Source organism: Ascaphus truei, chromosome 4, assembly GCF_040206685.1.
Source record: "Ascaphus truei isolate aAscTru1 chromosome 4, aAscTru1.hap1, whole genome shotgun sequence".
Classification (NCBI taxonomy): domain Eukaryota; kingdom Metazoa; phylum Chordata; class Amphibia; order Anura; family Ascaphidae; genus Ascaphus; species Ascaphus truei.
In genome coordinates this window covers 361,341,290-361,356,248 of record NC_134486.1, presented here as the reverse complement: position 1 = coordinate 361,356,248, position 14,959 = coordinate 361,341,290, and the positions used below count along the sequence as shown (strand labels likewise).

Genomic DNA, 14,959 nt, shown 5'->3' with positions numbered 1-14,959 from the left:
TTCAATACTGGACACCTGGCAACCCCAAGTCCTTACCTGATAGAATGATGTAAACTGGTACGTGAAGCAGTCAATCAACACAGTGATGTCAGTAGACACACAAATTGTTTAACGATGTGGCCACCGCCTCTTAGCAAACATAGTTTTATATTCAAATAAGCTAATTTTAACGTAAGACACTGGACCGCATGTTCTCCAACACGTCCTGAGTAAGTTGCGTCTGACACAAAATGCATTTTGACGTTTGTGGATTCAATGCTTGATTCCAATTCCGAGCAGCAGCAGAGATGAGTTGAAGGAGATAGTGTGTCACACATACACACAACTATCTCTCTTGCTTGCTCTCCCCCAGATCTATGCTCAGATCTTTGGCTCTAAAGGCCAGGATGTAAGTGATACAAAACAAACATACATACTACGTAGCTGCTTTCTGGTTTGCGTGGGTGCCATGCATTAGGTTGGACTTCAGAACAAATTTTCTAATACAAACAAAATTCGAGCCCAGACTCAAAAAGAAGCTTTGATTCACTTTGATATGTTTTCGTTCTTTTAGGTTTTGTTTCCTTCATAAAATGGACAAACTTTTTTTTACAAAAATGAGCAATTGTTTTTTTTTAATTCTCGATATTTAAAAAGATTTGACCAAAAAACAAAATGCAATTTTTTTTAGAACCACAACTAAAAAAAAATAAAACATTACATTATTATTATTTTTTTAGACTTGAAACCAAAACACCGGAAAATGACAACACTGCCAGTATGGTGATAGAGGGAAAGCATCCGGCGGTGCTGTTAGACAATGGGCATGATTTAGAGCTTCAAGTAGCTTTATGGTAAAAAAAAAAAAAAAAAAAGAAGACAGCGCTGGTCAGAAAGTAGATGAACAAACAGTTCTTAAGATATTATGAGATCTTAGTTTAGCGCTATTGGCTATGCGTAATTTTTTAACATCTGTGTGTAAACATAGCGTTTATATGAAATAATTACATCTGCGGAACTTTAGCGATTCATGAAGTGAGTATACACCCTGTAAAATGTTATTTTTGGGGACCTCCCTTTAGTCTGCAACAACTCTGCATAGCAGAAACAAGCAATGCAACATCACGATGGAGGAAACATGCAGACAGGAGGCTGGGAGCAAAAGAAAGCACACATTTAACAGAGAGCAAATCTAAGTGCTCTTTGAGAATATGGGGCATTAACATACATTACACTCTAACTCTTTAAATTCTCTCTCTTCTTCTGCAGAGACAAGGTCTATTTTCCTGAAGAGCAAGAATTGCCAGGCAGTGCCTGTATATGAAGCAAGCAGAAACTACAGCCATGGCTTCCAAAAACAGTGCTGAATATGGTGTGTTCTTATAGTGTAGCTAAATGTGCACCTGGTGCCTGTTGACACATGATAAAGAAGTGTCTTCAAATTAAGCACAGCCATTAATCCAACTCCAATTACAGGCATGGCGTTAGAAAATGTATGTTGCAACGCTGGGTTCTTATAGCGTAGTCCGATTAAAACAAGACAGCAGTTATTTAATGTGTTCACGCCCATGTTGAGCTCATTTAAATAAATTAGAAATAGACACGCCTCCGCTGCGCACGACGAGTCAGTAAATACATCGCCGCGTGCAAACAGTGTTTTGCTCCTATTTTTGGCCAACTCTAAATCAGGGTCTTATTTTTACGAGGTCAGCACCGCCCATTTATGCCTTTGCAGTCAGTCTGCACTACGACGGAAAAAAAAGTGAAAATAAAGAAAGATGAAAGTAAATAAAAAGTGAAAAGAAAATGGAAACAAGAAATAACATGTGAAGGACGTTACTTTTTTTTTTTTTTTCGTTATTCATTTTTCACAGCTGGCAGGGGTTTCGTAGGGTGCCAGATTGGGTCATAGGGAAGATGGTGGGTTAATGCCCTGGGTTGTTTCGGGAAGATGGCGTACTATCCAGTTGGTATATATTACCATGGCAGCTGAGCCGATTATCCGACCAGCAGGCGGGTAACGACTCACATGTATGAGTGGGCTCAAGACATACCCATGGGCAGTCTGGCGCTGTGTGATTTACGGGCTATATACAGTTAGGTCCGAAAATAATTGGACACTGATACCATTTTCATAATTTTGGCTCTCTACGCCACCACAATGGATTTCAAATGAAACAACCGAGATGCAATAGAAGTGCAGACTTTCAGCTTTAATTCAAAGGGTTGAACAAAAATATCGTATGAAACGTTTAGGAATTGCAACCATTTTCATACACAGTCCCCTTATTTCAGGGGCTCAAATGTAATTGGACAAATTAACACAATCATAAATAAAATGTTTATTTTTAATACTTTGTCGAGAATCCTTTGCAGGCAATGACTGCTTGAAGTCTGGAATGCACGGACATCACCAAACGCTGGGTTTCCTCCTTTGTGATGCTTTGCCAGGCCTTTACTGCAGCTGTCTTCAGTTGTTGTTTGTTCGTGGGTCTTTCTGCTTTAAGTATTGTCTTCAGCAAGTGAAATGCATGCTTGATCGGGTTGAGATCAGGTGATTGACTCGGCCATTGCAGAATATTCCACTTCTTTGCCTTAAAAAAACTCCTGTGTTGCTTTTGCAGTATGTTTTGGGTCATTGTCCATCTGTAAAGTGAAGCACCGTCCAATCAACTTCGCTGAATTTAGCTGAATCTGAGCAGACAATATATCCCTATACACTTCAAAATTCATCCGGCTGCTTCTGTCTTCTGTCACATCATCAATAAACACTAGTGACCCAGTGCCATTGTAAGCCATGCATGCCCATGCCATTACACTGCCTCAACCGTGTTTACAGATGATGTGGTATGCTTCGGATTATGAGCCGTTCCAAACCTTCACCATACTTTTTTCTTCCCATCATTCTGGTACAGGATGATCTTAGTTTCATCTGTCCAAAGAATGCTGTTCCAGAACTGAGCTGGCTTTTTTAGATATTGTTTGGCAAAGTCTAATCTGGCCTTTTTATACTTGAAGCTTATGAGTGGTTTGCACCTTGTGGTGAACCCTCTGTATTTGCTCTCGTGAAGTCTTCTCTTTATGGTAGACTTGCATAATGATATGCCTTCCTCCTGGAGAGTGTTCTTCACTTGGCTGGATGTTGTGAAGGGGTTTTTCTTTACCATGGAAAGGATCCTACGATCATCCACCACTGTTGTCTTCCGTGGATGTCCAGGCCTTTTTGTGTTGCAGAGCTCACCATTGCGTTCTTTTTTTCTCAGAATGTACCAAACTATTGATTTGGCCACTCCTAATGTTCCTGCTATCTCTCTGATGGATTTTCTTTTTTTTTTGCAGCCTAAGGATGCCCTGTTTCACTTGCATTGAGAGATCCTTTGACCGCATGTTGTGGGTTCACAGCAACAGCTTCCAAATGCGAATGCCACACCTGGAATCAACTCCAGACCTTTTACCTGCTTAATTGATGATGAAATAACGAAGGAATAGCCCACACCTGTCCATGAAACAGCTTTTGAATCAATTGTCCAATTACTTTTGGTCCCTTGAAAAAGAGGAGGCTACATATTAAAGAGATGTAATTCCTAAACCCTTTCTCCAATTTGGACGTGAATACCCTCAAATTAAAGCTGATAGACTGCACTTTAAGCCCATATTCATTATTTAACTGTAACTTGAATTTATTTTGGTACACAGCCGAAATAACAAAACTTGTATCAGTGTCCAATTATTTCCGGACCTAACTGTATATAATGTTTATACGTTGAAGTTTAATAAAAGCTTTGGCTGTTATACCCCATATACAGTGTGGCATGTTATATGTGTCCGTGTCTGTTAGGGGGAGGAAAGGTGGGACATCCATGGGTCAGGTGAAAGCAGGACTTTATACATCTATTCCGTGTAATCTAGTGGTAATGCCATTATTGTCATTGTTTCTTCATTTCAGCCCGTCCTAAACAGTGATGGGAGTATACACAATACAGCGTTGCCCATTTCCCCTAGGACTGTTGAAGACGGAGCCTCTGTAATTTAAAGCATTTTCTTTTATTGTATGATTAGGAAGTGTGGAAACTGATATTCACAGCAACAGAAACAGGTTTTATAAACACAATGATCCATGGATCTATTAATTTGTCTTTTTTTTTCACAAGAATGTTAAAAGGTATAAGGGTGGCTGCAGAGGATTTCATCCTTTCATATTTTAACTAATGTGTCATGTAGAAGGCCCTTAGAGCAGGTGTTATGGTTTCATGTTGAACTTTCTTCAGTTGTCCCCAAAGGCAGTATTGTATTTTTTTTATTTCTTTTGTGCAGAGAGCACAGGCTCCAGGGGAATCACCTGTAACATGGGTACTCTGCCTTTTGAACTGAAAACTGTAGTAACTACTGTATACCTCTGCTTTACTGATACCGAAGTGAACTTGTTTGTCTCTCGTCATGTATCTGTCTCTTAGCTTTATGCCATGTGTCAGAGCCTTTGTAGTACATGGCCACAGAGAGTGTCATGGAGGATATAGAATTTTTGGTCACAATGAGTCTTTCATTCCTTCAAAGGATATAAGGTGCCACAGGTAACAAAACAACCACAGGTACTCACAAATAATTTGCTACCAGTAGTCTATGTACATTTCAAGGATGTTCTCAATAAAAAAAAGTGCATTACATCTGCTTTACATTGTACAGTATTTACAATTATACTGTGCCAGGATCTTTTCATTTACACGGGTATCGTTCAGGCAAGCACATGTGTCTTTTTCTTTGTTTGCTGTTGAATGATAGTCTGTAGGGGAAATGTGTTTTGATATTTGATTTAGATACCCAGCATATTGTACAGATTATTTTGAAAGGGACATATGCCTTCTGTAGATAAATATATATTTTTTACAATAGGTTGAATGTTTGAGAATTTCTAGCATGGCCTGTTAGAACTCACATTTATTTTATAACACACTGTGGGGCATTCTGAGTTCAACCATTCATATGTTACTTATTAAAGCAGTATACCATTTTAAAGGTTAGAGAATTTGTACTTGCATAATGTGTTACCTTCCCGTCCCCCTGCATTGCTAATTTCCACACTCTGTTTCCAGCTGTTATGCCCTTTATTGCTTGAGGGCCTACAACCTATACTTTGCAGGCTCCATGATCAGTGGAGAGGTTAAGTATCTAGTAGTTACATGTATCTCTATAAGACTGCAGTGTAGGGTATATTTTCTGGGGCCCTATGTACTAAGATCATATTTCAATTTTTATTGTGTGTCAAAATTTTGGTGCTAAAAAGTAGTAAAACCTTCAAAAAATGTGCTTGGAATGAATGAAGGCTTCATACGCATCAGTTACATTGCGTCGTTGAATACCTTATTAATACAGTATAATATAAAACAGAATGACGTGTATTTTTTTATGTATAGCTAGTGTTAGTAAATATAAAGGATTAATGTTATTATTTTTAATAGCCATACTGTGAAAATATTAAATGTTATTAACCTATGTATATAACGAAATATCCATGCAGCATCAAATACATTTTTGGTTGATACATAGCAAGTGAATGCTGCACTAACAATATAAACAGACTTTTTAGGGTTTACGATAAGAAAAACTTGGTGGACGATTTTGGCGCAATTTTTCCATGGGGGGGACAGGGGACACACAGAAACATTATTTGTTACCACATACCATAAAGATCTGTAAACCTAGCCTCAGGGCTGCCAACCGGGGAGTAGGGGGAACCACCAGGACTACTGTCCTGAGCCTGGTGTGTTTAAGGGCCCGGCCCCCTGCAGATGCTTCAATTCTCTGCAGGTGGTCCAGAGATGCAAGCAGCTCACAGAGGGGAAATCCCTTCCTCTGCAGAGCCTCAGTCAGTGGGTTGGGCTTCAAGGAGAGCAGCGCAGAGCTGAGGCTGCAGCAAGTGATGGAACCAGGCTGGGAAGGGGGCGGGGCTTCAAGGAGAGCAGCGCAGAGCTGAGGCAGCAGCATGGGATTGAGACAGGCTGGGAAGGGGCGGAGCTTCAAGGAGAGCAGTGCAGACTCCAGAGCTGAAGCTGCAGCATGTGATGGCTGAGAAAGGTGAGGAATGGGCTAAGTTGGGGGGAGGGAGAGGGGGAGGGAACAGACATGACAGGGAAGAAGACATAGAAAGGAAGAGAGAAAAACACAAAGAAATAAAAGAGAAAAGAAAAGAGAGAAGAGAAATACATATGAGGGAAAAGAAAGACATAAGGGAGAAAATAGAGAAAGCCACAAGGGGGAAAGTGAGAAAAGGGAAGGAAAAGAGAAAAAGATGCTGGGAGAAGATACATCCAATTATTAAAGCGGAAACAAAAGGGAAGATAAGAAAAAACCATGTGGAGAGGAGGATCATGGGGGATTAAAAAAAGATAATGACATGAATGAGAAAAGGAAAGACTGGGGTATGGGGATGTTAAAAATGGGATGAAAGCATATTAAAAAGAGAGAAGAAATAAGGGCGGGGCGGAGGGAAGACATGTGTAACCCTCCATGCTGGCTTTAAAGTAGATTACACAGAGTTAGATATATATATACATGGCAATGCTCAGACCCTCATTCCTTTTCAGGGTTCTGGAGTCATACAGGCTGGGCGTCGATATGCAGATAAAATAATGATGGGTGCCAGGAACTTTTATAGTACGAACAAGAGCTTAATTCACATCCGTTGATAATGCTCTCCAAACAAAAACAGACTTCACTTCAGACATTAACTGGTGGCAAATAATATGGTTACTCTGTGCTTCTTCCCCTGGTAGCTCTCACTCCTACTTTGGGGAGGTACTTATACTTGATTCTCTTAGTAATAATTTGATTGTCAATCTCCTGCATAGTGTCAATAGTGCCCTGTCTCAAGTGGACCTATGATGGGAAAACACTCTCTGGGATCAGTATCCTGTCACTCTATGTACTGCCTACCTTGTCCATGCATATTGGGTCAAGAGTTTACAGTAGGACCTTCAGGTGGGGCCGATCTTATTATGCTCCAGAGCTACTACTCTGAGAACTCCTACTTAGCACGTGCTTACTCCTCTTCTCGCATGAGTGGAGTGGGATTTTGAACCATTACTATGGGTTCTAACTATATAGGACACTGAAAAAATAAATGGTGACAGGATATCCTAAATACTCACACACAAACCTATTTACAGGACTCAGGGCCAGCTGGGAGTTTGGTGGCTCTACAGTAGGTACCTGGCGATAGTGCGGGACATCTTACCTGCTCCAGCATCTTCTACGGCACCTTGTCATGACGATGCATTATCATGTGGCGTCACATCATCATTTGACAGTGCCCCGGCGTCATTTGACGTTGCGTTGCCATGCCGAGAAACTGGGCCAAAACCCACTCGCCCCCCCCAAAAAAGTAACTCACCCCCAAAAAGTAACTTGCCCCCCCCAAAAGACACTTACCTGCGGCGGGGTCTGGTTGCAGTGTCCTGACGGCGTCTCCCGGCCTTGTGCTGTCTTGTCGCCTTTAAAATCATGTTTTTCTCCTGCAGCACTATAAAAATGGCAGCCATGGCAATGGGAAAATACACAAAAGACACAGCGCACAACCATCATAGTGCATTAAAAATTATATTAAAACCATTCAATAAGGTAAGTATTGTGCGTACATTCAAGGAAATTTAAACTAGCATGTCAGGGGTTATGTTACCCGTGCACCACACAGAACGCCAGATAAGATGTCGTCAATGGTAATCTCCCGGTTCCAAGTGGGGGTGTACAGAGTCCTAAGAGTCCCCACTCACATGGGTAGAGAGTCCAGCACGTTCGTGGTGCTCACGTGAGAATCGCCGCATCAAACGATGGCTGGAATCCTCTCGCAGTCCTCCGTTCCGGCACTTCCGGGTTGATGACGTCACTGGAAGGCCACACTACAACTCGCGTCGCAAGCTTCCTCCGGTAGCCGAATAAGCCCACAATGTTAGGGCAAGATATATAATAGTAGAACAATAGCACTTTATCAAACGCATTTCGAAAACCGTGGCAATGGGAAGCTGGGGCATCACGCATAATCCCGTTCCCATGGCAACACGGCATCATATGACGCCGGGTGGCCATTTTGAATAGTGCTGCAGGAGGAAAACATGATTTTAAAGATCAAGATAGAGAAGACCGGGAGATTGCAGGGGACACCGCTGTAGGTAAGCAGTTGACAGCGACCACAATGCAGTCACCCCTGGTGACCGGGCGACTGCATTTGTCAAGCCCATGCGGTGTCATCACAAAGAGAAGATGTCAGAGATGAGGAGATGAGGAGCGGGAGGAGATGCTGGAGCTTACAGAGGCACCGCGCCATCTCCCAGCAATCAGTTTAAATGGTGTGGGGAAGTGTGCGGGGCCTCTGTAAGCATGAGGTTCAGTGAAACTGCACAGATAGCACCACCATCAAGGTGGCCCTGACAGGACTCACAGTGATGCTTCAGTCTGAACTTTGAGGAACCTGTTTCTAGAACATAGGGATAATATATATATATATATATATATATATATATATATATATATATATATATATATATATATATATATATATATATTTCTCTCTTCTCTCCCCATAGCATATCTTTCTCTCTTCTTGCACCATTCATTTCATTCTTTACCTCTATTCTTTCTTCATGTATTTCTATTGTTTGATGTGTAACCCCTTTCACCCCTCCCCCGGGAAATACTAGTTAGTATAAGGAGTTAAAAGCCTTAATAAATTAACGGTGTGGAATCACTCAGGCTACTCCCCTCCCCATCATATGATGCTGAATGACTATGCAGAAAGTGATAGGTGATGGTCCCCCCTATTTATGTCTTGTGACCAGTGATGTCACTATAGAGAGATAGAAGATATAGATATCTGTTGCACTTATTGAATGTTAATTATTTACAACTTGTAAATACTACTACTATACACTGCTGAAATATATTTATGCTCAGTCGGGAGTAAATGACATGCAGCTGTAACTCCGTTAATTGCACGATTGTTTTGTTTCGATATCTTCTATCTCTCTATAGTGACATCACTGGTCACAAGACATAAATAGGGGGGACCATCACCTATCACTTTCTGCATAGTCATTCAGCATCACATGATGGGGAGGGGAGTAGCCTGAGTGATTCCACACCGTTAATTTATTAAGGCTTTTAACTCCTTATACTAACTAGTATTTCCCGGGGGAGGGGTGAAAGGGGTTACACATGAAACAATAGAAATACATGAAGAAAGAATAGAGGTAAAGAATGAAATGAATGGTGCAAGAAGAGAGAAAGATATGCTATGGGGAGAGAAGAGAGAAATGCTAGGGAAGGGGGGAGAAAAAAAGAGAAAGACAAGCTAAGGCGAAAGGCGAGGGAGAGACATCATGGTGGGGTGGAGATGAGCGAGAAATACATCATGGCGGAGAGTAGAGAGAATTACATTCTGGAGAAAGGGGAGAGTATGACATGCTGGGAGGGGGGACTGGAGAAAAACATGATGGGGAGAGTCATAAGAAATGCTGTGGGTGAGAGAGGGAGACATGCTGGGGAGATAGGGAGAGAAAAACATGTGGGGAATGCAGAGAAATACATTAGAGGAGGGGAGAACAGAGACAAAGAGGGGGAAAAGATGGACTGACAAAGTGTAAGCGAGAAAGACACTAGGGGGAAAAGGAGAAAGACATTATGGGAGGGCATGGGGATCAAAGAGACATAATGGGGCAAAGTAGACCAAATTTGATTTACAGGGGTTCATTTCTTTCAATTTGTCCTTGGTCCCAAAAAATCTGTTGCCAACTTTGCCTAGTGTAGTCCATTTCTGTGCACCAAAAAAATTAAAAATAATAATTTTTACGTTAATGATGCAGATTGAGAAATTTCAGGTTAGTTCGTTAAAATGACATTTCCATGCACCAAATTTGCACCACAACAAAATGTTTTGCAATGCTTAGTCCATACTGTAGGCCCCTATTGTCTCTAGTTGGTACAGGTGTGCCGACGAGTATTCTAAAACTTGCCTTAAACTTGCCTTGGAAAATCTGGGGCTATTACAAACAAGATCCAGGTACATGCTGGGTACATGCTGCAACATTTCAGTGACATTTCTGTAGAGACTAATGGCCCATCGGATTAACACAGCAGGGGTCCCTGGCAGTCCCATTCAGTTTGAATGGGACTGCCAGGGACCCCCGCTGTTAATCTGATGGGCCATTAGTCTGTCTGCAGAAATTTCACTGAAATGTTGCAGCATGTACCCAGCATGTACCCAGCATGTACCCAGCATGTACCTGGGTCTTGTTGGTGATTGCCCCAGATTTGTTTTAGAATAACCATCGGCACTACAGTAGGTATCTCACGCAGTCTTACTGCAACAGACTGAGACTGGGAAAACTGTGTGAACTGTACTGTTCATCTGTTTTCACAAACCTATGGTCTGGAATTGGATTGGATTTCACAGTATTGTGTGCAATTTCCAAAGCTGTAATTTGCATTGCTTCTTTGTGACAAAATACACCAGGGTTGTCCATCTCCTTGGTGATTTCAACAGTACCCTCATGAAGGGGAAGAATTCTGTGTGTGCCATCCATGCCCTAAGTTGTAATGACGTGGATGGACAGGAAATGTTCTGTACACCTGCTTACACATCATGGAACATCTCAGAAACAAAAGGCATGGGAACTATGAGGAAAATGAAAAACACACCTGTGAGAGCAGGAACACAACATTCTATATTTAATCATTTGCTATAGGTCACTTTAGAGCTGACAAGCTGTTTTTCAACTTCATGTCACCACTGCCTGATGCATCTAATTACTCATGCCCTGCAGCTGACAAATATCATCTGCTGCTTACTAAAAGATGGTTCTCTGTAAGTACTTCCCTCTGGCAAAGTTAAATATTAATTATCTCTTTTTATTTCATGATTATTCATGGGAGCTAATGTCACCACAGAAAAGAGTGATAAGTCACTGCCATAAAATATTAAAAGTGCTAATTCACAGTAACGCCATGCCCAACATAATAACATTTACAGCAACACTAGCTGAGAAGAGCTGTGTTGACTGCTGGTGAAGTGTCACAATTTAGATCTCCGTCACGTCCAAGAAACCACTGCTATTCCTGTACACTAATCACTTCAGTTTTCCAAAGAAGAAACAGAGAAAGCATAATTTTTATTGCTAATAATTTGTGTTGTTGGCTGGCAAAGATGAAAAATACTAAGTGGCAAGTGTGTGTTACAAGGAATCATCAAGGCATGTGAAGCTCTCAAATATCTACTGTCCATCCCAGGACTAGGGGCAGTTGGATATTTAATATAGTAAATAGCTGATTTATACCTTAAAAACAAAACAAAAAAAACTTGTATTTTATTGTTCTTTTTTACAAGTTTTATTTAGATGGGGGGGAAGGGGTACAAAAGAAAATATAAGTGGGGGGGGGGCGGTGGTGGTGGGTGGTATATTTCTATCTTGACTTTGTTTATAGTACATCCATTTATACTTTATTCTACATACATTTGCATTTTGGCTTGGTTCATATTACCGTCACATTTTTACCGGCTAGACATAGAATGAATAGAGCGTTTTTAAACATTAGCATCCCAGTAGATCATCCATGGTACCCATATCTTCAGATATCCTTCATATCTGTCCTGGATTAAACGGGTACATTTTTCCATTATCATAATATAATTTAGTTTGTTTTTGACCTCTGCTAGTGTAGGTGGATCATTCTGCTTCCAGTTTTTAGCTATAACTGCCTTAGCTGAGGACAGAATATGTATCATTAATTTGTCTACGTTCCTCTATATATCCTCTATTAGTTTTAGGATTAGTACTCTCTCTATAAATCATGGGCAGTCTAGTCCAGTAATTCTCTTTATTAGTCTTTTAATTTGTCTCCAGAATATTGCTGTCTTCAGGCATGTCCACCAAATAAGTTTGAATGAGCCTATTTGGCCACAGTTGTGCCAACATAGGGGGGAGGAAGCCGGGAAGAACAAGTGAAGTCAGGCTGGGGTATAATACATCTATGTAGTATCTTGAGATTGGTTTCTCGGATTGCCGAGCACCTAGATGATCTTGCTGATCTCTCATATATTTCAGTCCACTCGTTTCTCTCTAGTCCTGCCCAATATAATTTTCCTAGTCCAGATTGTTTTTACTTGGTAATTCAACTTTCTGTGTAATCAGAGTCTGGTATAGTTGTGCTATAGTTCCTTTATAATATACCCTAGCTGAGTATAGTTTCTCGAAAATAGTTTGTGGTCTAAAAACATCCTGTGCGGGTTGTATTGAAGTGACATAGTGTCTTATCTGAAAATATTGGTACAGATGCATGTCTGGTAGGTCAAACTCTTCCTTTATTTCCTGGAATGTTTTTATCCTGTCTGATTTTACCACATTCCAGAGTCCCCCAAGCCCTTTTCTCTCCATATTTTGTATGCTTTCGATTGTAGGGCTGGGCCGAATTCTGGGTTGGACAGAATTGGGTCAGGGGTGAGGGAATAGACGAGACAGATTTAGCTCTACAGAGTTTATCCCATAGTTTTAGAGAATATGAGATCACTGGTTGTGTTTTGATGGTCTCTGGCCTCGTCTCACTCATTGACCATAGTAATGTTGCCATGTCTTTTATCTGGGCTTCTGCTCTTTCTATGTTTACCCATGGCAAGTAGACAAGAAGACATAGGAAGTCTCCCACAGATCCATTTTAACACTGTACAACCAGGCTATTAAGGAGTATTTATAGGGATATAGTACTCCCTGGTATATAACCATGAAAGCTGTAAGGGGTACCAAAAGTAATCGCACCCAGCTCTGTGGGTGGACGGTTACCAGTAAAAGCCTAATATAGGCAAAACAATAAATTTTTATTAATTATATATCACAACGAAGCATAGTAGGCATAAAATCATTTAAAATACAAGGTGTTGGGTGATGACAGAAGGGAAAATAATGTATAATTCAATGATTGATATATCAAATGAACCCTCCTGATAGTGACCGAAATCGGAACGTGGGGGTAGGGTAGGAGGTAGGTGTCCTACATAGGGGGGACAGTTGTGTTATGTATAGAACATGTCTGTACCCAGGATATTGCACACCAATGTACACATCAAATATCAAGCATATAAGGCTCCCCCTCGATAGCCTCCTCCCTAGGTAGATGAAAGGGTGTACCAGTAATACATAAAAAAAACCTCAATAATCACAGCGCACCACAATGGTGTACCAGCAGTTTGATTGCAGTTACAAGCGTGGTAGCATTATCTCCACCACCACGTCAAGTATACACGCTCTCTCTCCCCGATACCGGAACAATCTCACCCGTGACCTCCGACGTCAACGCGATGTCTTCTTGTCTACTTGCTATGCCAGTACTATTCCTTTGCACCGGCTATCACTTATGAGCCACTATTTGGTGAGCGGTCTACCATTAGTTATATTTATATATGTTTACCCATGGCCTCGTTCCTTCCTCCATTGACCAGTATACCAGGGGACTTAACCTGACCGCTTCATAATATATTGTAAGTTTTGGTTGACACATGCCCCCTAGTCTTGTTGGTTACCCTTTTAATTTTTTCTTTATTGTTGGCTTTCTGCCGTGCCGTATCAACTATGTTATTTCCTTTTCTACCTCTTCTAGCTCTAACCTTTCTCACTGACTGCCCCACACCTCTGGAATGCTCTTCCCCTCAATACCCGACTAGCACCCTCACTATCCACCGTTAAGACCCACCTTAAGACACACTTGCTTAAAGAAGCATATGCGTAGCACCGTGGCTAATATGATACGCATGATACATCAAGCTTGGCCCCCTGCAGATGCACTTACCAGAATGCCCTCCCACTGTATCTGTACATTCTTCCTACTTACCAATTAGATTATAAGCTCCTCGGAGCAGGGACTCCTCTACCTAAATGTTACTTTTACGTCTGAAGCACTTATTCCCATGACCTTTTATTTATATTTGTTATTTATATGATTGTCGCGTATTACTACTGTGAAGCACTATATACACTAATGGCGCTATATAAAAAAAGACATACAACAAAATAGCGCTCCTCATCTCAAGATTTGCGGCGGCCTTTTTAGTTCTCCCCACCTGTACAGAATGTCCTTTCTGCTACTTTCCTTTCTTTCGCCGGAGACTCTTCCTCATCGCACTGTAACAGTTTCCTCCTCAATTGCTCTCAGGTCAAGGTTTTCTTCTGCCGTCTTCCTTATCTTTGTCCCCATTCTGCTCCAAGCCTCCCTTCTCAGGAAGAGCTGTGCTTGTTGAAGTTTCCTTGCAATTTCTGGGGTAACTTCTATCCCCAGGGATATGAATTCCAGGCCCTCAGCTGGTCTCTGCATTGTAGCCTGTTTGCCATTGTGTGTGGCCTGAAGGCAGAAGGGGAATCCCCATCGGTATCTAACTTCAGAACTTCTAAGTGGTCTTGTAATTTCTCTCAGTCCTCCCCTTTTCCCCAGGGTTATTGGTGCGATGTCGGTGAATATCTGGATGACGGCTTCTTCGAAGCAGATAGAATTCAGATTCCTGGATTTATGGAGGATTTCTTCCTTCATTGAGAAATAGTGGAGTCTGGTGATGATATCCCTTGGGCCTCTTCCCTCGTAGTCTATTGGTTTCAGTGCTCTGTGCACTGTTCATCTCTAGCCTTTGTTGTCGCTTCAGGAATTATACTCTGGAACAGTCTTTGTATATATATATATATATATGTCAGATATGTCTGATATCGCCTTGTCTTACCGACTCTGGGACATTACTTATCCTGATGTTATTTTGTCTAGACCTGTTATCCGCGTCTTTCCGTGCTTCCTATAGCTCTTCTATTTGTTCCTTCAGCAGCTTGTTTTCTGAGTCCCCCAAGATTTGTCTCTCTGTGACGTTTTCCATGGCTTCTTCAAGGCTTGTAGTTCTCTTTTCTACTGCCTGGCTTTTGCGTTATCTTAGAGCGGGCCGTCTCGTTGCTATGTCTGATGCTCT

The 14,959-nt window shown here is 41.4% G+C and overlaps 1 long non-coding RNA gene across 1 annotated transcript; it reads left to right on the top strand.

The window, feature by feature from the left end:
* Positions 1-1,166: 1,166 nt before the first annotated feature.
* Positions 1,167-3,778, top strand: LOC142493760 (uncharacterized). The gene is made up of 2 exons (XR_012801201.1): positions 1,167-1,351; positions 3,319-3,778. It is a non-coding gene; the product is annotated as an uncharacterized LOC142493760 (long non-coding RNA).
* The last annotated feature ends 11,181 nt before the right edge of the window (positions 3,779-14,959 follow it).